Here is a 23,062-nt window from a genome sequence, read left to right as displayed (position 1 = left end):
CATCTTTGGAATACTAAAAGCATATTCCTGATTGAAGAGAAGTAACTTTCTGAGACCAAAACCAGCCAGAAAGCAATAGAGACATGGGATCACTAGAGACACCACTATCAGCCTTGGATTTGACAGCATCATGAGATCCTAGATACAAATGCACAGATGGGCAAAAGACCCAGATAAACATAGCTGTTAAGATGATTTGAATGCCTCTCACCTAAGTCCAGACACCTGATAGCTCAGCATGTAGCTCATACCGGTCTTCACATCCTATGGAGACAAAGAGGCACCTTTCAGGAACAATTTGTAACACTCCAAGATAGATGTTAAAGAGGTATAATGAACTCTCTTTGTCTGTCTTTCTGCGAAGGCCTAGACGACCATCTGAGTTTTTTAGGCAGCAGATGTTCAGTGAGATGAATCCCAACCTTACTGTTCAGCTCCTGCACAGTCTGACCACGGATTGCTGGTAGCAGAACAAACTCCTGTTATTACATGAGGAGTAGAAATTTTGTACCAGTAGTTTAGTTCAAAGATTCCTTTTGTTTTGAACTGGAACTAGAGATTCACTCAGCCTCTTGGACATGTCTATGGTTCTTATTCATTTTCAAGCAGTCAGGCACTGCTCAGAGCAGTGGAAAGAAAGAGAAATAGCTGCTTTCACTTCTCTTTTTGGTGTATGGGCCCTGCAGAGAAACAGGAACCAAAGTAAGGTTAAACTGGGTTTAAAGGAAGAAGATAACTTTTGGTAGAGGAAGGGAAAAAAGCATAAGCTGGCCATGTCTCTAACTTCAGTGTACATAAACTGTTGCCATGTCCTCAGGAAAACAAGGGATTTTGGAAATAGTCTAAAGCTGGGCCACATGAAATACAGAGCACATGACACAAGCCTGAGTCCCTCTGTCTCAATAGGCAGCGCTCTAGAATCAGTATGACCTTACTTCTGCCCTTGTTAGTCTGAAATATGTAGCACAGCTGTAGGACGTAGTTCATCATTTAACAAGGGTAAATACAGTTCTGGATGGGAATGTGGAGGTGAAAAGTGTTCTGCACAAGGCGTTTGCTCGCATGTTGTAACTTGCTGCTCAGAAAGAAATGGAATGCTTTGTCTTCTTGTAGCACTGATGAGCGACTCCTTATCATAACCTTGTAAGAGGTTTCAAGTGCATTCATGAATAGGAAGATGATTAAGATGACACATGAAGGTTTTCTGAAAACTTTTTCATATTCAGACACATTCTCATATTTGTGTTTGTTTTCATTCCAGACAAGATGTTTCTAATCTCTGGTGTGATTGGTAGACCACATCCTTTCACTCTTGGTAGCCCAGCTTGCTGTGAAACTTAAGATGAGCAGTAGGAAAGCGAGTTTACATGAGGGGCAGTCAGAGCTAAGGCAACTAATTGAGCTGAAAGGCCCTGCAATGCACTTTGCAAAGGAGGCCTCTATTGTTTTGAGCAGTTACCGTGACAAAACCCAAGGCTGAAAACTTGGCAACCTGACTAAAAAGTTTAGTGAGAAAGAAGCTAAATAGGGGATGGGATTTAAAGGATCTGATTTGTAGGGTAGAAAGAGGAAGATGTCTGCGTAACTGGGCAACAGTTGAACACATCCATAAATCATCATGCCAGGTAGGGTATTTTCTTTCAAGAGTTTCCCAGGATGGGAGTCTGCTCTGGCCACAGCTGCTTCTCTTCAACAGTCCATTAGACCCCCAAGACTGGGTTCTGAGCAGGCTGTGTAGAAAGGAGGTAATACTTCTCTCTGTTACGTAGCTGAAGAGTTAGGTCTGTAGCCTGACTTTCTGTGATTCTGTGATGTGCCTTTTTTGAGGAGAGGACCCATATTAATTACCCTACATCTAAGGAAATCTAATTTCAGAGCACAAGGACACAGAGGAAAAAGGAAGCCTGATTTTTCCAGTGTTCAAATGATTGTATCAGTGCAGAGATTTGTGTCAGAGAGAGTGCCTCTGGGCCTTCTTGCCACGGGGGTTGCTAATAGAGGGCAGAAAAACAACTGAGACCAGTGGCTTCAGTGACAGACAGCAGAGGAATACAGATGTTATCTTTGGCACTAGGCCGAGGGGGCTGCAATAGACAGTGCAATGGCTGAAAGGTTTGCCCTGTGTTGTGTTGGGTCTAGGGCTGTAAATGAGTGCTGGCCATACAGACTCAACAGCACAGGTTTCACCACACTTACAAAGTGAAAAAGCTCTGGAGGTTCCCTCTTCTTCAAAGTGTTTTGCAAAGCCACGTTTGGGGTGTGAATGGTATGGACATGTCCGGTTTGGTGGAGGTAGAGGTAATAGAGGGGACAGGTTAAATTTATATTGTAGCCTTGATTGTTCTTGATTTGACAGAGCAAAGAGAGAAATCCCAGAAGTCATGTATCTTGAGATCTACTCCAAGTCAGTTACAAAGAACACATGAAAAAAAATAGGTATGCTTCTTGACATGGCTACTCTGACCCTCATGATGTACAGTCCTTCCTGTCAGCCCCCTGGTCCTACCCCCTTAGCTCTGTAGCCTGAAGGACCAAAATAACACCTGCTCCTTGCTGTCTGGTGCCCTCTGGTGCTGCAAATACCTGCCTGGGCTACATCCCATCATACCCTTATGCAGTTGAGGGAACCAGCCTATACCCCAATAGGACTCATGAACTGATATCTGCTTTTTCTCCATTACAGCCTGGCAGTGGAAAGGACACTCTAGTATGCCTTGGAGCAAGTGGGACAGGCCTGGGAGTTCGGAAGAGCTAGTCCTAACTTCTCTGGTCCTGTTTCAGTCCTTGAAGGAGGAGAGTGCAAAGTGGACAGGCTCTCACTGATCCCCCTTCCAAGTATATCTACCTTGCTTTACTTTGCCCCTTTCTCTAGCTTTAGCCTCTAACTTCTGTCATCCATACTCATTTATTAGTTACCTTCACGTAATTGCCTGGTCTCACTGCTCTTTCTTCCTTCTCCGAGGTACAGCTCTTCTTCCTCTTGGGAGCTATTACCACCACTCACAGTCTCTGATCCTGCACCTTACATTGCAGTGCCCATGGCTCAGTAATGTTTGGTGCACATGCTCAGATCTATTGTTCAGAAAACAGGACTACAGTACCTTTACTGTCATTCCTCTCCCCTCTAATTTATCAATGCTAATTGATTGACTGATGATGGCTCTCTGGTTTAGCAATATCCCAAGTCCAAGAAGCAGCCACATGGCTATCATTCCCACACGTTTAACTGGTGCATATTAACCTCTAGAAATTAGTTGGAGCCTCTTCTAAATTATTTTGTATGAATTGGCAGGGCTCATTTCACTGGACAAAAAAAAAACTGACAACAGAGGCAGATTGCAACAACAGGCTCACAGGTTGTACTCTTGGTTTTGGTCCAAGTAGTTTCTACCATCACAGGGAATGAGTGAACCACTGAGTGGTCACTTGGTGACACAAACTGCACACTGGTGGTAGATTCTTGCCTGCAAGCTGATGCTTGTGTCCTGTTCAGTTTAGTGCTCTCTTCCTAAGATGGTCCAATGCTGTTCATGATGATGTTGTCTTAGTGCTGCACAAATAGTCAATGTGGTAAACAGGGATCAATTTAGAGAGGCTGAGGCTGACCAGTCCCTGTTGGTCCCCAGCCTGCTCTTTCTCTGCATGAAACCCGAAGTGACCAAGCCCTTCTCATCTGCTCCAGCGCTTGCTCAAATCTCTCAGCTTTCTCTTATTTGGCCCTTTTTGGCCAGCCTCGTTACTGGACTTTCTGAGTTGTAGGCAGATGACAGTGCTTTTGTGCTATTTGTGCAGCTGGGAGTAACTGATGTAAGGAAGAACTAAGCTTCACCTACTGTGTGGGCTGAGACACACTGAGTTCTTGATTGAAATCTGATTAGCTCCAGGAGTCCATTTGGCATGGCACTTCATGGCAGATTCATGACCTGAGGACCATCAGCCTAATAAATTTCAATTCTCTGCCACAAGGAGCACTTATAGGAAGAAATACACAACATTTTTTTCTCTTGGGTTTATTTGTTTGTTTATTTTGACATATCTCTCCAGGAAACGGCTGAACTGGTTAAACAGAAAGTTAAGATATCTGCCCCAAACTCAACCAAACCAAATCAACCTCCTAAACTCAACAAACAGGTAATGAACTGTTGGCAGGCACCGAGCTTGGAACATGTGAGCTGGAACTGATAAGGATTGGCAGAGATGTAAGGAAACAGAAAATGAGACCTTATAAAGAGAAGTTGGGCAATCTTCAAAAAAGTGGTGCTACCAGTCCTGTCAATGAATACTTAGATATGGCCCTTCCAGATTGCAGGTCCTTTTGATGCAATGCTCACTGATGAGTCATTTGGAAGATCACTAATTGAAGGATAGAAAATGGCCTGCTGCAGCCCACAGCCATTATGAGCTGCACATTTTTTAAGGGATGTTTGTTGCAATCCCCTTTATTTTCTGCAGATGGGGTGTGGCTCTCCCATTCCTGGCAAAGTGGCTGGTGTGGCCTTTGGTTGGGAAAATATGGGTCCTGTTGCATGACAAGCTGAACTTCCCCTACAGGGGAAGTCACCTTCTTACTTCCTAGTACATCATCAGGGGTGTGACAATTCCCTGAAGCACAACGGAACCACACAGAAATCTGGCATCTTTATTCAGTTTGTGAATATGAAACTGCCTCATAAAAACATCTGAATCACATTTCAAACTACCTACCTAGCTGCATAAACACTACCCCATCTTGTTCTTAGGATCTGAGCCTTATATTCTCAGACTTTGCCTCCTTTTCCTTTTTTCACCAGAGCTCTTATGACTGTCGCTCCTTGCATAATTATTTGGGCTTTCATGAAAGCTGCTGTTTCTTCCTGCAATCAGAAGTGACACTGTCACTCTTTGTTCATGTTAAATACAGGCACCCAAAGTTTCTTTGGCTGCCATGCATTAGAGAACTCATTTTTCATGTGGAATGGGAGGGGCACCACATTGAGCCTCACGGATGACAGAGCATGGATAAGCAGCAATCCTTCAGCTGTGTCTGTGGTGCATAAGACAACCCCTACACCTCCTTAACTTCTTTTTGCCTTTCCACCACTCTGCCTTTCCAGAGGCCACTCATTTTGCCAGTTGAGAACTGCCTGGTCAGCTCCGCTGGAAGTCTGGGGTCACAGAGCAGGAGACAGGCTGTAGCACTGTGCTGCAAGTATGGGAAGCGTGGACTTAGTTTTGTGGAGGCTGTAAGTAGGGAACAGTTTGGTGAGTATTTTCACAGACACTGCACCCAGTCTGGTAGGCAGAAGCTGAAATGCAGCTTCTATGTTTATAGTAAGATGGAGGTTGCCGTGTTAGGCCAAACTGATTAAGTCCGGTACCGTGCTTCAATCAGTGAACACTGGCTGCTAGAGGAGATACAAGAAATGCTGTAGTAAAACAAAGATTTTTCCACTCAGCATGTACATTTCTCATATCCTACTGATATCTAGGTCACTAGTTAGTCATGTCAACAACTAGTGACCAGCACAAGCTGGGAAGGGTGAAGGCTTTACACTGAACTATTCCAGCCCATGCCCTACATGATTCCTCTCACTTAGCTGAAACATTTGTGAGCAAAGAATGATACCCTTCTCATCCTGTTCCTTCAGAAATATATGACAAACCCTATTGTTATCAAAGGTGCAGGTTCAATCCTGTCATTATCTCACACAGTGTGCAGTAAATATTGTGACTAAGAGTTAACAGTGTGTCAACAATGATCATCTGTAAGTCCTGTTGGGATGCTTTGTGTGAACTCAACCAGGTTGTCAGCTGCCTTCTTCAATGACAATGCAGCAACTACCCTGAATAATCATTTTTTGTCACTGTATACTACAGGTGAAAAATGCAGGTGAACAATATTTTACACTCACAGATATGTAACTGATTATATTACAAAGAACTGCAAGAACAAGACATTTATTTTTCACTTCTAGGAATTTGAATGAGGAGATCTCATTACCCAGGATCAGAATGTGTCTGTCTTGGTGAATACAATGACAAATGGATTCTTCAAATCCCTAATCCACAAGCATTTCAGAGAGAGAGATGGTTCAGCAGCACAAGAAAGATGTACTTTTCCTGGAAGTCTCCTGACTCAACTCCTATCCTGTACCTGGCAGTGATTCAGTAGCATGGCAGTTATAATTGATCAAAAACATACCTCTGTTAGCAAACAGGAGGAAGCGGGGCAGCAGCACCAGGATGGTGTTGGACTCTGAGTGCCAAGGTGGGTGGTCACACCTGGTCAGGGCTGTGAGACTGGTGATTCAGGCAAGGTTGTCAGGCTTGCAGAGGGAAAATCTGAATTGTCTGACACTGTGTGGTGATAAGAAAGGAGGATGCACAAGGAGGATGATAAGCTTGATGGGCACTTAACAGGGCAAAAATGAGAGAAAACAGTGCTTCACTTCTATTTCTCTAATGGGTTCTTTACTTACCTTTTCCTTTAGACTGAATACTTTGCATAAGAGAAAGCACCAACTGCAGCACTGAAACATAGTGTGTTTATGCTGTGTTAGTTACTGTTACAGACATTCTGTGATATGGTTGGAGAGAAGATGGATTATCAGCAGGTAGCCAGCAACCTGGGGAGAGTTTCTTGAACTCTGTGTGCTTCCGTATGCATCTCCTCAACTCTAACCCGGTTTGCTGGGGCTGTGGAAAAAAAGCTTGACTGTGCTCAATTTATGAAAGAGATAATGACATCAGGACAAAAATACTTGATCTGTGTAATTCCTGAAGTTGGGGATTACTTACAGGATATGGCTAGGGCATCAATAAAAATTCTAACAAACAAGTGTAAAACTTTTATCACAAGTCTGTCTTTAGGAACCCATGGAACCACTTGTACTTTCAAAAGTGTGGACTGACTCACAACTTCAGCTGCTTTCTTTTTCCTGCTTTTATTTTGTGAATGGAATAGAGCTATGTTGTTCTGGCTTTGTGGAAATGTTTCTACTTGCCTGAATTGGTAATCATAGAATTATAGAATATCATAAGTGAGAAACGGACCCGCAAGCACCATAGAATAAAATATCCTGATTTGGGAGCAGCCCATGAGGATCATTGAAGTCCAGCTCCTGGCCCTGCAGAGGACTGCCCCAAAAATCACGTTGTGTGCCTGAGAGTATTGTCAAAATGCTTCCTGAATTCTGTCAGGCTTGGTGCTGTGATACTTCCCTGGGGAGCCTGTTCCAGTGCTCGATCACTCTGCTGAAGGACTTTTTCCTAATAACTAACCTAAAACTCTCCTGACACAGCTTCATGCCATTCCTTTGCGTCATGTCACTGGTTACCAGAGGGAAGAATATGCATAAGAGACTAGTAGGATGAGTCAACTACTTTCTCTGTCTTTTATTTGAAGTTATTTTAAATGATCAAATCTCTGCAAATGGATAAGCCATCAAAATACAATTAAATGGGAATGAAAATTTTCTGTTAAATGCCTCCTCTCTCGCCACTCCAACCTCCTGGTTTGAGGTTCTTTCCTATCAGTCAGATCCCTGCACCAGTCAGTTTGTGGTCACATCCCTCCTATCTGAGTGCCTCATTGGGAGAGAATAATCTACCCAAATTATCCTAAAGAGAGATTATGGTTTCACTGATTAAACTCCGTGGGATAGTGATGTGTCCACCAAAGCTTATGACTGCAATTGATGATTAATTTCAAGCGTAGTCCCAATGGCAAAAAGGCTCCTCCTGCCAAATTTGGTTAGTTTTCTCAGCGGAAATGTTTGTTGATGACTTGTGTCTGTGAATAGGTCTTGTTGGTGAGCTATCTTCTCAAACATCTTGGTTACATTTGTCTTATTGCCAACTTCTGTTGACAACCTTTTAGAGGAAGGAGAAGATGTCATGAATGTGAAGTATGTCTTCATTTATTAGGTCTTTTTCTTTTTCCCATCACATGGATCTAAAACGGCCCCGCTGTCTTGTTGCTGTAACTTAATTGCATAGATCAGTTCACATTAATTTTCTGACCCTAAATGTAGCTTTTTTCCCCTGTCTGTACTTTGTAGGGATTTGGGCTTCAGGGAGCCCCTTCCCTACTGCTGGAAAAATCGACTAAGTTCAAAAGAGGACCTTGGCTTCCAGCCAGATGTGCTGATCTGTGGGGCACGTCCGGGTGTATGAGGCATGACCACCAAGAAGAGGATGTCACCTATGGGCCTGTGTCTGGAAAAGAGTTGTAGGAGTGCTACCAACAAGCAGCTCTTGGGGCCAGCCATGTCTGTGCAGTGCTCTTGGGTGTATGTCCACTCTCTCTTAAGCAACTGAGTGAGCCCTGAGAAAGACAGATGGGTGTTGTGCTGCATACATCACTTCCCAGACATTGCCCTGTCTGAAATCCCACAGCTTCTGTGGACTTTCCTTTCAGCATAACTGTTGCTTTGTCTGAATAAGCAGCAACAGCGTCTAAAGAAGCAATAGATTTTGAGACAACTGGAGCAATCATTCTTTGATCCCTGGCAAACCCCAGTGGCTTGATTATTATCCAGTGAAAGGAGCTGATATAAATGAGTTTTCAGAAGTAGGGAACCCAAAAGAGTTCAGGCTGGAGGAGGATTAGAGTGAAGGGTGAGAGGGTGTACCCTGCTCCCAGGATAATGAGGTCAGTCGTGAGCAAGCCACAGGGTCCTCTCAGAGCCCAGCACTTTACAGGACTCACATGCATTTTGTAGGAGCAGGCAGGAATGTTTCTTTCCATAGACCTCTGCCCCCTCCTTGGAAGCTGATCAAACACTTTTAATAAAAACCACCATTTGACTTCTAATGTTTTTGTACTGATTAAGAACATTGACTTGGCTGACTGAACAAGGGAACCAATTGTGGCTCAGCTGCTTTATGTTGGAAAAGCTTTGATCGGACTGAGTGGGAGTTTAAGGTACTCTATAAAATGAATTTTGGTGATAAGCTTATAAACTGAATTTGAACCTTGCACAGGCTCCAGAGGGAAGGAATAAACAGCTCAATTTGTATTCTCTAAAGATACACACCAAGCTTTCCCTTTAACCTTTGGGTTTATTAGCTTGGGGGTCAAACTGTTTCTTAAACTGTTTGAAATTATTTGTCCAGATTAGCTGTCCATGCTGAAGATGGAGGGCTTTGAGGATAGTTCCCGAGAGCCCTGAAGCCAACTATAATGAATGAGTTTGATGTTTTACTCAGAGGAAAAAAGCTGAATGAGTTATAGGGCTGATAAATAGCCCCAGTTCATTCACGCAAAGTTAAGGACAAGGTGCTTATCTTAATCCCTACATGATATTGTTAGAATAGTTTATTTCAAGGGCATTCCTGTCAGAGATCTTCCCTCCCTCATTACTTATCAGTCTCTATAGTTATATACAGGCAATTAGAAGACATGGGTATTGGACAGGAAACTCCGGAGACCATGTAGGATTCATCTCAACTTTCTGCTGAAGCTGGTGACCTAACTTGCAGGGGAGCAAGTGGAAGCAAGCTCAGATACTCATCCTGTGAAACCTTCTGTTCCAATAAATCTGAGGAGGGTGTACGTACATAGGCATCAGTCAGAAGAATCTGATAACTGGTCAAAAAATTATTCATCACCAGTGGTGTGTGCAGCACGGGTCTTTGCACAGCCATTTTGGAGAGTCCAAAGGTGCTGCAAACCCAGGCACAAAGGATTTGCACATCGCAGCAGTGGTGTGGTCTTTGCCCAGAAGAGATTTTCTTTAGAAGGCGAGGATGTGATCTGTCTGAACAGATGTCTAAATATTTTATCAGAGGAGTTATACCACTGATGTATAAGTCTCAAAACTGTAGGAAAAGTGACTTTTGTTTGCATTTTTTCAAGGTGGAGGGTGGAAATGAAAAACCTGAAGTCTGGCTCTGTGATGGCCTTCTGCATACCTGTGGGCAAGTCACTCTCACTGTCATGCTGCTCCGGAAGTCTCCCCACGTCTACTCCAAGAGGTAATTGCTAAGACACAGTAGCACCTTGAGCTTCTACAGTCATTCCTCCTTCCCAGCTTCAAACCAAATCCACTTCATTTATGATAATAAATGGAATATGTTTTTAAACCTAGACTACAGTTTATGCCCTAAGTATGTGCATCTCTCTCTTCATCCCTCCCAATGACTTCTACCCTGATACCTAAGTCCAGGTAAGTGTAGAGGCCTCAGTGTTGTCAAAGTTACACTAAATTTCCATAAAATTGGTAGAGCAAATACTTCAAATTCACTTCTACTGAGAGAGAAGTCTTACCAGATATCAGAGGGGAAAGGGAAAGAGGGACAAAGAGAAAGACATAAGAAACAAGTCTTCATTTGCTCATTCTGTTGTACACACTCATTTGGGGTTTTTGTTTTCTCATGACTCATCATTCTCTAAACCTTACTTGGGATTTGAAGTGTAAATTAGTATATTAGCAATGAAAAATTCATCCCATTAGCCAACAGTTGCTCTCAGCAGTGTATCTGGAAAGGCCTAATGCTCACCTGGTATTGACTCTCCACCCATGGCAGAGGTAGAATTTAAGTAGCAGGGACACTGAACATGCCAAGAGAACAAGTCTGCTAGGAGATGGAGCAGGTCCATTCATCGACCAGTTTCACCATATGCTGAGGGAATGCAATAATATACGTCTAAATTGGAGACAAATTGCAAAAAACTTATTTGTGAACTAGGGGCCCATTTCTTGGAGTAAATGTCTTCTGCCTCCACTGCCTTTGCCTGTGTAGAAATAACTTATGGGAAAAAGCATCACAAACCACCAGTTTCTGCAAGTCTTTTGAGGGCCTTTCTTCACATGCTCCCATTCAGGAATCATAGACCTCCTGAACACTTGGTTTCCAACAGAATAGCTTTACTCTCAGCCTGCTCTCTTCATCACACATTATTTTATTCATCTGCTGTAAAATAGCAAGGTTTAATTGGCAATCTGGCTCTGGTTTATTAATATCTCCTTGTGCATGGGAAGAGACCTTGAATTCCATGTACTGATTCTCAATCAATGTCAGCTTGATATTAACTCAATGTTATTACATTATTGATTTTATTCATTCCAAGAGCTACATCAATTTATCATGGAATTTACACTTCTTTAACAACCAACACAAATCAAGATCATTTGTTAGGCTTGCAATGTAGACTAGAAGGTTTTTGGAATCTGATCTCATTTTTCTTTACATTTGTTTAGATTTCCAGTTAATCTGAATTTCTATCTTGCCCCTTTGAACTCACAACCAACTGTAAATACTTCTGATAAATCTCCATGCTAAAAACTGTATTGCGACATAGTGCTTAAAAAAAAAAAAAAGGAGAGAAAACCAACTGCAAAATACCCTGTCCCTATGATGTGCTGATGTAACTGGTTCAGGAAAACAAATGGTCAGGTTCTTTAGGTTACACAGTGGCCGATGTAAATTATAAAATCTGTAACCTCAGTCATGCATTTAGTTCTGCTATACAGTATAACCATTTGCAGTTTTAACTCATGTCTTGAAGACCTGTAGCAAATAAAACATAGCAATGTCTGTTCCCATTGCATTTTACTGGCTAACTTATTTGGAACAGATGAAGAAACTCAGGGAAAGTTCATTACCTGCTTCTGCATTTGTTCAGTCTTCCTATCTGGCCGGACTCTGTGATGGCTGGAGAGATACTGAAAAGATGATGTCAGAAGAGTGGGAAGTGAAAGTTGAAAGGAATTTTAATTGGATACTTTGAACTGTTGATTTAAAAAAAAAAAAAGAGTTAATGACTACATAGCTGAAATGCTGATTTTCATTTGGGAAAAAGGATGTGGGACACTGGAGAAGCCACAGCACTGATTGGTGTTGACAGAGGTACTTTTCACAGGGCTAAAGCACCTTTACTATCTTCTTTCACCACCACTGGCTGGAGTGCAAGGGACAGTTGTAAAGTTTGTTATGCCACATAGTAATTTTATCACACTGCTGTGTGTTGGTCCTGTTCTTGTGTCTGTTACCTGAGTATAGTAAACCCAAAACTTTCAGAACATGCTATTGCTTAGTAGTAAGAGGATAGAGACCAGTCAGAAACACAAAGATGGACTCTAATTAAAATAAAAGGGCCATTTCAGCTGCATTTAACTTAAAGTGCATGAGTAAGCTAGAAAAAAGAGGATTGCAAAATCTGTGTGTTCATGGCATTGCCAGCCTTCAGTGTTACCTAGCACAGTTGGGATTACATCATCAGAATAAACTTTCATCAGTTCATCGTGGTTTGGTTATGTGACACAACTCCAAACTCAGAATGTAAGTGATGCTTTCATGTAAATTTGTCCCTTTCAGAGTATTGCAAACACTGTCAGAAACTCCATCCTGCCATAGCTTGCCATGAAGTGCCTGGGCAGAGAAAGCCACACCTCCAAAAAATATCAAATAAAAAAATTTGGAGTTAGACAATTTGTACAGACTTTCTCTTTGAAGTCATCAAAGCAGGACTTTCTTGGACATATTTCTGAGAAGAGTTTCAGGAACATATAGTGCCAGTAATTTCCACACCAATATCCTATTTTGGGTCTCAGCATTTCACATGATGGAGAAAGGTGGATATCTAGGTACCTGAGCATTTGTGAGGTTTGAAATAGATGCAAGAGACAGGGAAGAGAAGACCAAGAACTTCCTTTGGATTGCCTGGGTAGACAAATGGGAGTTTTATGCTTTTACTACTCAGATAGCACAGCCAGATAGCATCAGAAGCCTTTATGTGTTCACTGTTTGCCTAGTGGTAGCTGTGATGCTCAGTGGGCTGTAGCGAGATGTTACAACTCTTGTCAGGCTGAGCTGTACAGTGGGAACTCTCCTCCAGGTCAGACCTGGCATCACCAAAAGGCCAAAGAAGGCACAAACCAGAACAGCTCTGTGGCATGAGAGGCAGCAGGAAGAAACAGAGCAGCTGAAAGGCATGATCTGCTCCTGTCGTTATGTGTTTTGCCAGCCAGAGGTTGAGTGAGAAGCTGCTGTGGAGCTGTAGCAAAGGGCTCAGCACTATTCTGTAGAGACTGGCCCATGCATGGGATTTGACAAGAGTTGAGATGGTACCTCAGCTGCTGTTTCAAGGGGCGTGGAGGGGTGGCAATTTACTCAAGTGTTCCCTCATCACTGGCCAGGTGCACAGGCAAGCAGGTTGTGTCCTTTGCCAGCTTCTCAGACCAAGACACAGGAAGCCCTAAGGGCTTTTATAAACCCATGCTGCAATTCCACGGGTGCTGGGCAAGAGCAGGCAGGTGACCGCTATCAGATTAGCCACTGACTTTCTGCTGCCTTTACACTGCTCTTGGGAGGATGTGATGCAGCAGAGAGGGCAGAGCAGCAAGAGAATCAGCGCCTCATCAAGCACCCAGCAGGCTTGTACAAGGCTAATCCACCAATGATTTTAAACAAGCATGAGTAGCAAAAGCTGATTTATCAAAGCTTTGCAACATGTGGCATTTGGCTTGGCACTAGGCACCCTAATGCTGGCTTCAACATGTTGCTGGATCACAGCTCTGGTCTGTGGCTTTGCCACGGTGTTTGGATGAGTTGGTAGAGGTACTTGGCTGTGCTGGGGAGGTTTTGGCCTGTTCACCTTTGCTGGCAGTGCTGCAGCAGCATATAGGCTCCAGCTGCTGTGGCTACAAATCACTGAACCCCCAGGCCAAGCCCTTGGGCTCCTCAGAGGGGTATGACTTGCAGCAGCTGTACTGTACCACCTTGAACATTAAAGTATCTTCACTTGTTTCTCGAACTCCCTTGTTTTCCTTTCACTGGCTCTGCACAGTTTACTGCCATCTCAGGAGTCCATCTCAGCAAAGGTCACCCAAGTCGTGTTTTCACACACAGAGAAAACTTTTCTCACCCTGCTTTGGAACCATGGTGATTTGTTTTCTTTTAAATTCATTTCCCTTAGGTTCAATGCTATCTTTAGATGTCATCCTGTTTGACAAATGTCCATGTAGTTCCTGATACTATGAGGGAACTATGGCATGACAAGGACTGGCTTAAGTAACAGCTGCATAACTCTGTCAGGGATGAATGATGTGGCCCATGCCCTTTTTGGAAACACTCCCATTTTCAGTCATTCCTGCTCTGACACAGCATCCGACAGCCAGTCATGGCCTGGCTTGCTCAGCTTTTGGTTTTTCTTGTTGCCCTGACCCTCTGCAAGTATCTCATCACTGCAGAGTTTTGCTCACTTTCTGGGATTTACAGTCTGAGAGACTGGAGAGTTGGGATGTACAATGCTGGCAGGGCAGGGAAATGGGCACCGAAGACTGAAGTGGTTAACCCTGCTGGGATCTGGGCTCTCAACCTGGCAAAGACCCAATGACACGCATTGAGGCTGGAGCATGGGCCTAGAAATGCTCTTCCTGCCTCAGAGGATGGGTCAGTTCTGTTCTGGATGCTGGTAAGCAGAGGCTATGGAGTTTGAGGGTGAGTGGTATACAGTCTCCTGAAATTTTGTAGCTGGCACATAGTTTATGTATCTTTATTCTTTAAAGAATAATTACTTCCTCTCTTTTGCACTGATATTAAGCACAACTTGGTAAATATAAAATCTAAAGAGTTTTGTTGTCTTTATTATTCAGTTGCAGTACTGAAGCAACATAAATATTTTCTTTTGCTTCTTGCAATATTTTGTAATGAAACACTGATGCTCTGGATATAGTTGCTTGTCTCTTTGTAGATGCATGTTTACCAGGGCTAACTAATATAGTGCCTTTGCTCATATAAATGCCACAGTTTTCCTGAATGGTTTTTCCTCTGCAACATGGATGTGAGCAGGAGACACACCAATTCTCAGGCTTCCTGTCTTGCCTGGTTGAGGTTGTCATGAGGACCTGTGAAATACAGCAAATGTCCCCCCAGAGAGATGTTTTGCCAGCTGGAGGAGGTTCACAGGGCAGCGAAGGGGCAACAAGGCTGTGAGCCTGTCTTCTGGCATCTCTGGCTATTTAAGCAACCTGTGCTTAAGAGGGCTCAGAAGGCTTACCATTCAAGTTCATATTTCAGAGTCATCAAATGAAAATATTATTGAATATCTGGCCTAAATTATAGACCATACAGTCTGACATCACTTTCAGCTAAATTGTAAAATGACATTTCCGTCCTATAATGGACTGTATAAACCTCAGCTTAAAAAGGCGAACAAAATTGTCCCATCATTATCCAACTGATTTAATGCCAGTGTGTGTTCAGAGGCACAGAGGTGATCTTTAGCATCACATGTGAACTTTATGTTTCTTTAATTAACTGCATCATACTGCATGTTGGCAAGAAGCCGTAATGATACTTCATCCTTCCCTTGACCGAACAGCAGAAAGTCGCAGTGCTAATACTGCCAAGAGATAGACTAGGTCTTGATTTAAGAACTGCTTTAAATACCACAAAACAAAAGCCCTTTTAATAGTTCAATATTATATACTCAAAATGCTTCTGCCATAATGAGTTCCTTAGTATAAGTGCTTGGTACCAAAATAATTCTATAACTGGATCATATGTAGCTTTACAAACAGCTATCTAAATAGCTACAAGCCTTGAGCATTGTGCAGGTGGTTGTAGGTAGGACCTGTAAAGTATGATAAAGTTAGGTCAATTGTGTTTACTTATGAGAAGATGCTTGTCTTTGCCTAAGGCAACATTGAGGGTTCAGGATGTGTCAGGCTTCCTCTCCAGGGATTGCCCACATAATGATTCTCAGCTTTTTTTCTGTCTGGCAATGTTTGGAACATGCCTGGGTGCAGCTCCTTGCCCAGTCCCCAGCCCTCCTCCTGCCTCATTTTTACTGCCTTTCACTCAACCCCAGGAGCCCTGCTACTCTCTGCCTGTGTTGACTTGATGCTGGATTGGGTCCAGGATCCCAGTCTGGCCTTGAGCCCTTGGGCATCTGTGGAGGCAATTCCCTGGTCTCCAGCAAGGTGCTGAAGCAGCCTAGGCTGGCACACCTCTGTGCCTCTCTCCCTGCTTACATCTCAGGACATAAGATGGAGATGTAACCCACATTTCAGGAGATGAATATTCCTGGTCTGCCCTTAAGCAATGGGCGTTAGGCAAAGGTGGTATGGTGGCAATGTAGCTGAGGGCTCCAAAAGCTGTGTAGTGGTCACTGGTTTTGAAGGTTGATCTCCTTCAATGTAAGATAAAAAGGATCTCTTGATGGAGTTGCTGAGTTCTTATCCTGTTTTGAGCCAAGTGGCTCCGTGGACTGGGAAGCACAATCTTTTTTGTCACTCTGAGCCAGCACAGCTATACAAGCTGTTGCATTTTCTGAGCTGAATCCAACAGGTCTGATTCCATGTCTTGTCCTCCTGCTCCTTCTCCTTATGCAAGCCCATGCTCAAGGTGATGTGCAGGATTCAATACCCTACATGTTCCCTTTCACAGGAAGCCAGTACCAGAGGGTCCCCTGCCACCCCTGCTGCTGGCAGCTCATTTCCCTTGCCAAGTTTCAGGCTGATGCCACAGAGACAACCATCACCAGCTGAGGGCATGGGAGCAGACTCTTTCACCCTCCAAGAAAATTTGTAGGTAACTCCACCCTTGCCCCATCTTCTCTGCCCAGCATTTAGAGCAGCTTTATATGTTTGCTTTTGTTTTGGGTTTAAATATGTGCTTAGCTATCTCTCCGAGCTATCTCAAATTCAGGGGTGTGGTGAGGCTGCCTAATTTAACCCAGCCTGTGACATCCACAGGTGGATAGCCTGTCTCCATAAGGCTCTTTTATCTCCTTCATTTAGGTTGGTTTAATAGCTGATCATTTAAATTCCTTATCGCCACTCTTCTTTAAACTTAATGAGATGTAGTCTTAAATTTGCTGACAATTGAGACAAAGGAAGTAAACCCTCTCAGAAACAGAAAAGGCTCCTGCAGAAGTCTGTGATGCTTGAGAGCCAGTCTTTCAGAACACTGCTTCAGTTGTCTTCCCAGGAGGGATCTGGTTGCATAGTGGGTCACGCTTTTATGAAAGGAGAAGAAATGGCAGGATGTTCTGGGTGCTCATGTGAGGGCCCAGTTCCTCCCCAGACTATCATCACACACGTTCCCCTTGTCATTTCCTGTCCTGGAGTCCTGCAAAACCCAACTGCCAGGCACAGTGCCTCCCACACCAGTCATATCCTTCACACGTCAGCAGAAACCCTCAGGCACCAAACTTGAGAAGCTGCATCCCCAACCACTGGAGTCACTAGAAGAGCAGAAGTCTCTGGCTTTCACAGGGCTGGGGTTTCAGCCTAACCATCACTCTGTTTGAAAAGCTACAGGCAAAAAACATCCACAAGGATCCACAACATTGGTCTCTACCAATATGCTCCAATTTTAATGTATTTGCATGTAATCTTCTCAATGAGCGTTTTCCCACTAAACTCTTGTTCTAACATGATGAGGAATGTTTAAGCCAGCAAAATGGAAAACACAGCAGGGAGATATGAATACTTGAATGGAAACAAAGAGGGCAAGTGTGGTTACCTTTTTCTCCACCCTGCTTTTCCTCCTGCTGGCTCCATCACTATGGGTTTTGGCTTCCAGCATTGCCCCATGGTGGTCCTAAAGGGAGGACTTGTCACACATGTGACAAGTGTGCAGCAGCATCCTGATCCTCATGCTTGTGCTTTCTTGTTGTACATGGTGATGTACTACATGTCAGACACCAACTCACCAAGTCTGCATGGAGCTTGTGTTCAAATCACCAAGTGAGTGCCCCAGGGGTATTTTTTAATTCAGAGCAAGGTGGAACTCCATGTCACCAAAAAGGGGGATTCCATTCAAGAGAGTTGCTTGCTGCCAGGGATTTGTGAAGTGCAAGTGGAGTGATATGTTGTTTCTTGGGGAGACGTGTTGTCCGTTGGGAGGGTAATTACAGTGCTGTCATTTTTGATAGCATGGGGCAATATGCCACTGAAAGTGCTTTTCAGTCCTCAAGAAGATGGTATTTCCTCGTCTTAATCTTTTATGTTTTTAATCCTCTGTGAGACAGATAAGTGCTACTACCAACTACTCATGGGGTGAGGTCATAGAGGACATGAAAAGTGAGAAACTGAGCTCTAGGTTAATGGCATAAACATGGGTCTAACAATCCCCCTTCAGTATTGGACTCCTTCTTTGTAAGAGGGAAGGAGATGGGCATCCTTTCTCTAGTGCAGTCAATCTCACCAAGCTGATGACATGATATCCTCATAGGTGAACCCAGGAGGTGCAGACTGGATGAGTGGACAGTGAGGTGGATTGAGAACTGTCTGAAGTTCAGCTCTGGGCCCCTCAGTACAAGAGAGACATGGAGCTCCTGGAGTGGGTCCAGCAGAGGGCAACAAAGGTGATTAAGGGACTGGAGCATCTCTCTTATGAGGAAAGGCTGAGGGAACTGGACGCCTTTAAGAAGAGATGATGACCTTATCAATGCCTGTTAAGTATCTGAAGGGAGGGTGCCAAGAGGATCGACTCAGGCTCTTCTCAGTGGTGGATGAGAGGGAGCAACTGATGCATAGGAAGTTCCACCTGAGTATGCAGAACTTCTTTGCTGGAACTGACTGTGCACTGGAACAGGTTGCCCATAGAGGTTGTGGAGTCTCCCTCACTGGAGGTACTCAAGAACCATCTGGATGCAATTCTATGCAATGTGCTCTAGGATGACCCTGCTTGAACAGGGAGGTGGGACCAGATTACCCACTGTGGTCACTTCCGTCCTTACCTATTCTGTGATTCAGTGATTCAGTGATTCAGTGATTCTTTGATTCTTTGATTCTTTGATTCTTTGATTCTGTGATTCTGTGAATGGCAGCTGCACAGACTTCTTTCCATCTCTGTTGTTTTCCTAAGGGTATATTCAATTCACTCCTGAGGAACAAGGATCCTGGCCACATTATGTCAGTTCATAGCAGGCAGTTGCATTGTGGGTCCTGTATGAGGTTCAGATCCTCTGCAATGTGCTCCATGAGCACAAGTGCTTCTGAGGGCCCACTATGAATACCTGTCCTTACTCACAGGGTTGCGAAGTCTCTGCAATACTTTCCAGCTGTGTGGAATAGGCTTCAAGGCCCAGCTGCACACAGATATACTTATTAATGCTTTTTTCCCCCCAAATACGGACCTGTCTAAGATGGACTAAACACAGACCACAAGCAATACAGACTATCCTTTCATTATATCAATTTTTTTTCAGAAGTTCTTAATTTTGGGTGTATTTCAACTAGTGACCTTGACTGGAAAAGTACCAGATCCCATGTAGTGTATCTTGGGGATACCCTGTCTCATCAATAAGTACCTTCATTTCAGAGTATTGTCTGTTTATTTTAGAAGGTTTACCTCCCCTCCCTGAAAAAACAGAGATGAATTGGGATAAATACAGACAGGAAATGGTTTCCCTGGCAACACTAAGAATGCATAAGAACAACTTCATCATTTACTTTTATTCCTTCGATACACTTTTAAAAGAAGTTTGAACTACATTAAAAGACATCTCCTGTTCACAGCACAGCATCCAAGTCAGCAGAATTAATCAACCCTAATTTTACTTTCAGTGAGATGGGAACTAAGTCCCTTTAAAAAACAGGGATGTAAGGTCTTAGTTTCCAGGGAATGAAAGCTGAGTCAAAAGAGGAGTTCATTCAGATTCAATGCTGGTCAAAAAAAAGCCGCTTTATGCAACATTCAACTTTGCTGAAGTGGAACTCACACTAACAAACTTCCAGCGTATCCTGCTCAGAGTCTTAGGCTTTGGTGAAGCCTTGGTCGGATTGTAAGCAAAATCTAATCTAGTTGTGTGAGTGCTGGAAAGGAAGTCTGTGAAACTATTTCTGAGAGGTTATTAGTGGAGGCATCAGTGTGATGCGATGTAATTTCTACTCCTGTCACGCTGCACTGACACATCCCCCCCCCCTCTTGATCTGCTTGCCATTCCTGCCAGCCTCCTCGCATGCTGCAAGGTGCAGGAGAGACATTTCAGCAACTTGGGTGACTCTACTTCCCATCTGGAATGGAGTGTCCAGCCTCAGAAGCCAGGGGAGACCTCACTGGGCACATCCTTTTCCCCAGGCTGGTCTATGATCTGTGGGTGGAGGAGTTGTTCCTGCGGGAAAGCCGTTCAGAAAGCAGGGTTTCAGGCTTAGACCTGACAGATTTCTACTTCCAGGGTGGGCAAGATCTCCCCTTTCTCCTCATTAAAGAGAGATCAGTTGGCTCAGCAAAGGTCATGGCACCCCAAGGACCTGGTGTTCAACTAGCTTCCTGGTCTCATGTCCTTTCTGGGTTCACTGCTTCCCAGACCAAATCCTCTGTACTGTATGTAAGGCCCATTTTCTTGGTCCTGATCTGCCTAAACAGCATTAGATTTGTCTTCAGTAAGTGCTGGGAATTAATCCACAAGCACAGATAACAAGCTGTGTTTCTAATGAACATGTTATTGATGCTACGGAAAGAGCGCTCATTGCTGATGACATCTGCAGATAATAACAGAGAATGTTTGATATCAGGTCATAGGAGGCTCAGTGGTTTAGCTGGGTGCACACTAACAACATGTGCTTCAACATATGTCTAATGTGAAGTCACAGATCCTACAAACAGAAGTGTCAGACCAATGAGAAGGTCTCCAAGGCCTCTGGTTGAGAGGACGGCTGGTCACTGCTTACCTTTGCCTGCATGAGGACAGATACTTGATGGCAGAATGCTTTTCGTTCTAGCAGTTGAATAGAAAAGCAATGAGAGGAAGCTGAAAGTAAGCAAATTCAGACAAAAATAAGATGCATTTTTTTATTACGAGTTTAACAGTCGTTGGACTTCAATTACTTCAACCAAGGTTAAAGTGTTTTCTCCCTCATAAGCAACTTAATATTTATGGTGTTTTTCTTAAAGGTAGATCTTTGATCACTTCCTGGAGGTCCACAGAATCACAGAATATGCCAAGTTGGAAGGGGCTCAAAAGCATCATCAAGTCCAGCTCCTGGCCCTGCACAGGACCATCCCCAAGAGTCACACCATGTGCCTGTGAGTATTGTCCAAATGCTTCTTGTATTCTCTCAGGCTTGGTGCTGTGACCACTTCCCTGGGGAACCTGTTCCAGTACCCTACCACCCTATGGGTGAAGAACCTTTTTGTAATAACTAACCTAAACCTCCTCTGACACAACTTCAGGCCATTCCCTCAGGTCCTGTCACTGGTCACCTCAGAGAACAGTGCCTGCTCCTCCTCTTCCCCTCACAAGGAAGTTGTAGACTGCAATGAGGTCTCCCATCAATCTCCTCTTCTCCAGGCTGAACAGACCAAGTGCCCTCAGTCGCTTCTCATACAGCTTCCCCTCAAGGCCTTTCACCATATTCCTTGCCCTCCTTTGGATGCTCTCTCTAAGAGCTTAATATCTTTCTTATATTATGGTGCCCAAAACTGCACACGATATTCAAGGTGAGGCCACCCCAGTGCAGAACAGAGTGGGACAATCCCCTCCCTCAACCAGCCAGAGATGGTTTGCCTGATGCCCCCAGGACACGGTTGCCAGGGCACTGCTGACTCATATTCAACTTGCCATCAATCAGGATCCCCAGCTCCCTTTCTGCGGCACTGCTTTCCAGCATCTCATTCCTCAGTCTGTATGAACATACAGGGTTGTCCCATCCCTGGTGCAGAAGGTTATGTAGGAAATCAGAAAAAATAGTTATAGTGGTACCTTTCTAGTGGTAGAGCCTATCGCATGAGGAGCAGAGCAGCTGGAGAAGGTAGTCCAATATCATGGCCCAGCTAGTAGGCTCAGCCTCTTGGATGGACTGATGGGAAGAAAGGGGAATATATGGTGCTTCTACATCTTTTGTGGGCTCTAATAGTTGCAGGAGATTGCTGATACACATCTTCCTTTCCCCAGGCCTGTTGGAATTGAAGACTCCCAAGAGGGAGTATGTGTTATTTTACTGGTCCCAGTTTATTTGGTCTTGTCATCAACTCATTCCATGATCAGTAATATTATTGTTGCCCTGCATTAGAGGAAGGGGCTAATGGTTTCTTGTAGGACAGAATAATAGCATGTTTCTCTGAAGTAGCTCTATGTGGTCCAGCTGATGGTGAGCAGACAGCACACCATGACAGATGTTGCTGGAGGAACTTTAAAGAGGATGGTGGTGTGAGAGACTGAAATATTAAGGATTAATGATTCAAAGGCCATTTGCATAAGCAGCATGGTCCTTTGCTGAGGCCAGGTTTGCAACCCCAAACTGAAGAGGAGGAGGGTTTTTGGGTGTGTGGTTGTGAAACCCCTGATCTGCATAAGAACAACCCAGGTGCAGAGGGGATGTGCAACCACCAGGGAGGATGACCAAGACAAAGGATCCTTTGACAGATAAGAAGCAGATCCTGTGAGGCAGGATAAGGCTTTTTATCATGTCAATGTCCTCCCTTACACAACTAAGTCAGGTGTAAATCTCCCTTCTGGGAGAGGTATTCGGACATTCACATTCACAGGTAGGCCTGAAGTATTCATCTTGTCTGATAAGGCATAAGTGGCTCAGCTACACTGGTCTGGCATGACAAACAGTAGTTATGTCTTCAAACTGGTCATAAACCATCAAAGACTTCTGAAGCACCCCCAGACTCATTTTTAGGGCCTTCCACCAGAGGACTGCACAGGATCCGCAGTATTCCAACAGACAGTGTAAAACTCCCCCTGCCTCAGGAGAGGTACCTGGACATTCCCGCCTGAAACTGGAAGTATATTAACTGTGTGTTTCATGTTCTTCCTCCATCTCTGATGGATCAAGACTGTGACCATCACACATTAAATTGCAACAATCAAGTCTCATCACTGGATCCACAGGAGGTGATATTTTTCCTATACATTATCTACTCTTATCCTTTCTTTTTCTTTCTTTTCCTTATATATTTTCTTAAGTGATATCTTAACACTTTTGTATCTGTAGATAATAACCAACATGGCTACATACCTTCTTTCCATTGAAACCAAATTGTTCTAAACTAAACTCACCATATATATAGATACATATAAACACCGGTCATTCAGTGTGTTTAATCTGCTCCCAAGGGATCTATTAACCTCAGTTACCCTCACCTTCAGGAAGAGTTGTAACAGATGTTTATTGGG

At 43.8% G+C, this 23,062-nt stretch overlaps 2 long non-coding RNA genes across 2 annotated transcripts; one reads left to right on the top strand and one right to left on the bottom strand.

Annotated features, from left to right (window-relative positions):
• Nucleotides 1-222: 222 nt before the first annotated feature.
• On the bottom strand, nt 223-20,784 carry LOC116784926. The gene is made up of 3 exons (XR_004356300.1): nt 20,610-20,784; nt 11,589-11,648; nt 223-264 (listed from the first exon to the last, which is right to left on the bottom strand). It is a non-coding gene; the product is annotated as an uncharacterized LOC116784926 (long non-coding RNA).
• On the top strand, nt 5,960-11,231 carry LOC116784925. The gene is made up of 3 exons (XR_004356299.1): nt 5,960-6,247; nt 9,839-10,148; nt 11,184-11,231. It is a non-coding gene; the product is annotated as an uncharacterized LOC116784925 (long non-coding RNA).
• Nucleotides 20,785-23,062: the final 2,278 nt, after the last annotated feature.

The sequence above is a fragment of the Chiroxiphia lanceolata genome, chromosome 3, assembly GCF_009829145.1.
Source record: "Chiroxiphia lanceolata isolate bChiLan1 chromosome 3, bChiLan1.pri, whole genome shotgun sequence".
In the NCBI taxonomy this organism is placed as follows: Eukaryota; Metazoa; Chordata; class Aves; order Passeriformes; family Pipridae; genus Chiroxiphia; species Chiroxiphia lanceolata.
Note: the sequence above shows the minus strand (reverse complement) of the source record. Positions and strands in the feature narration are given on the sequence as shown.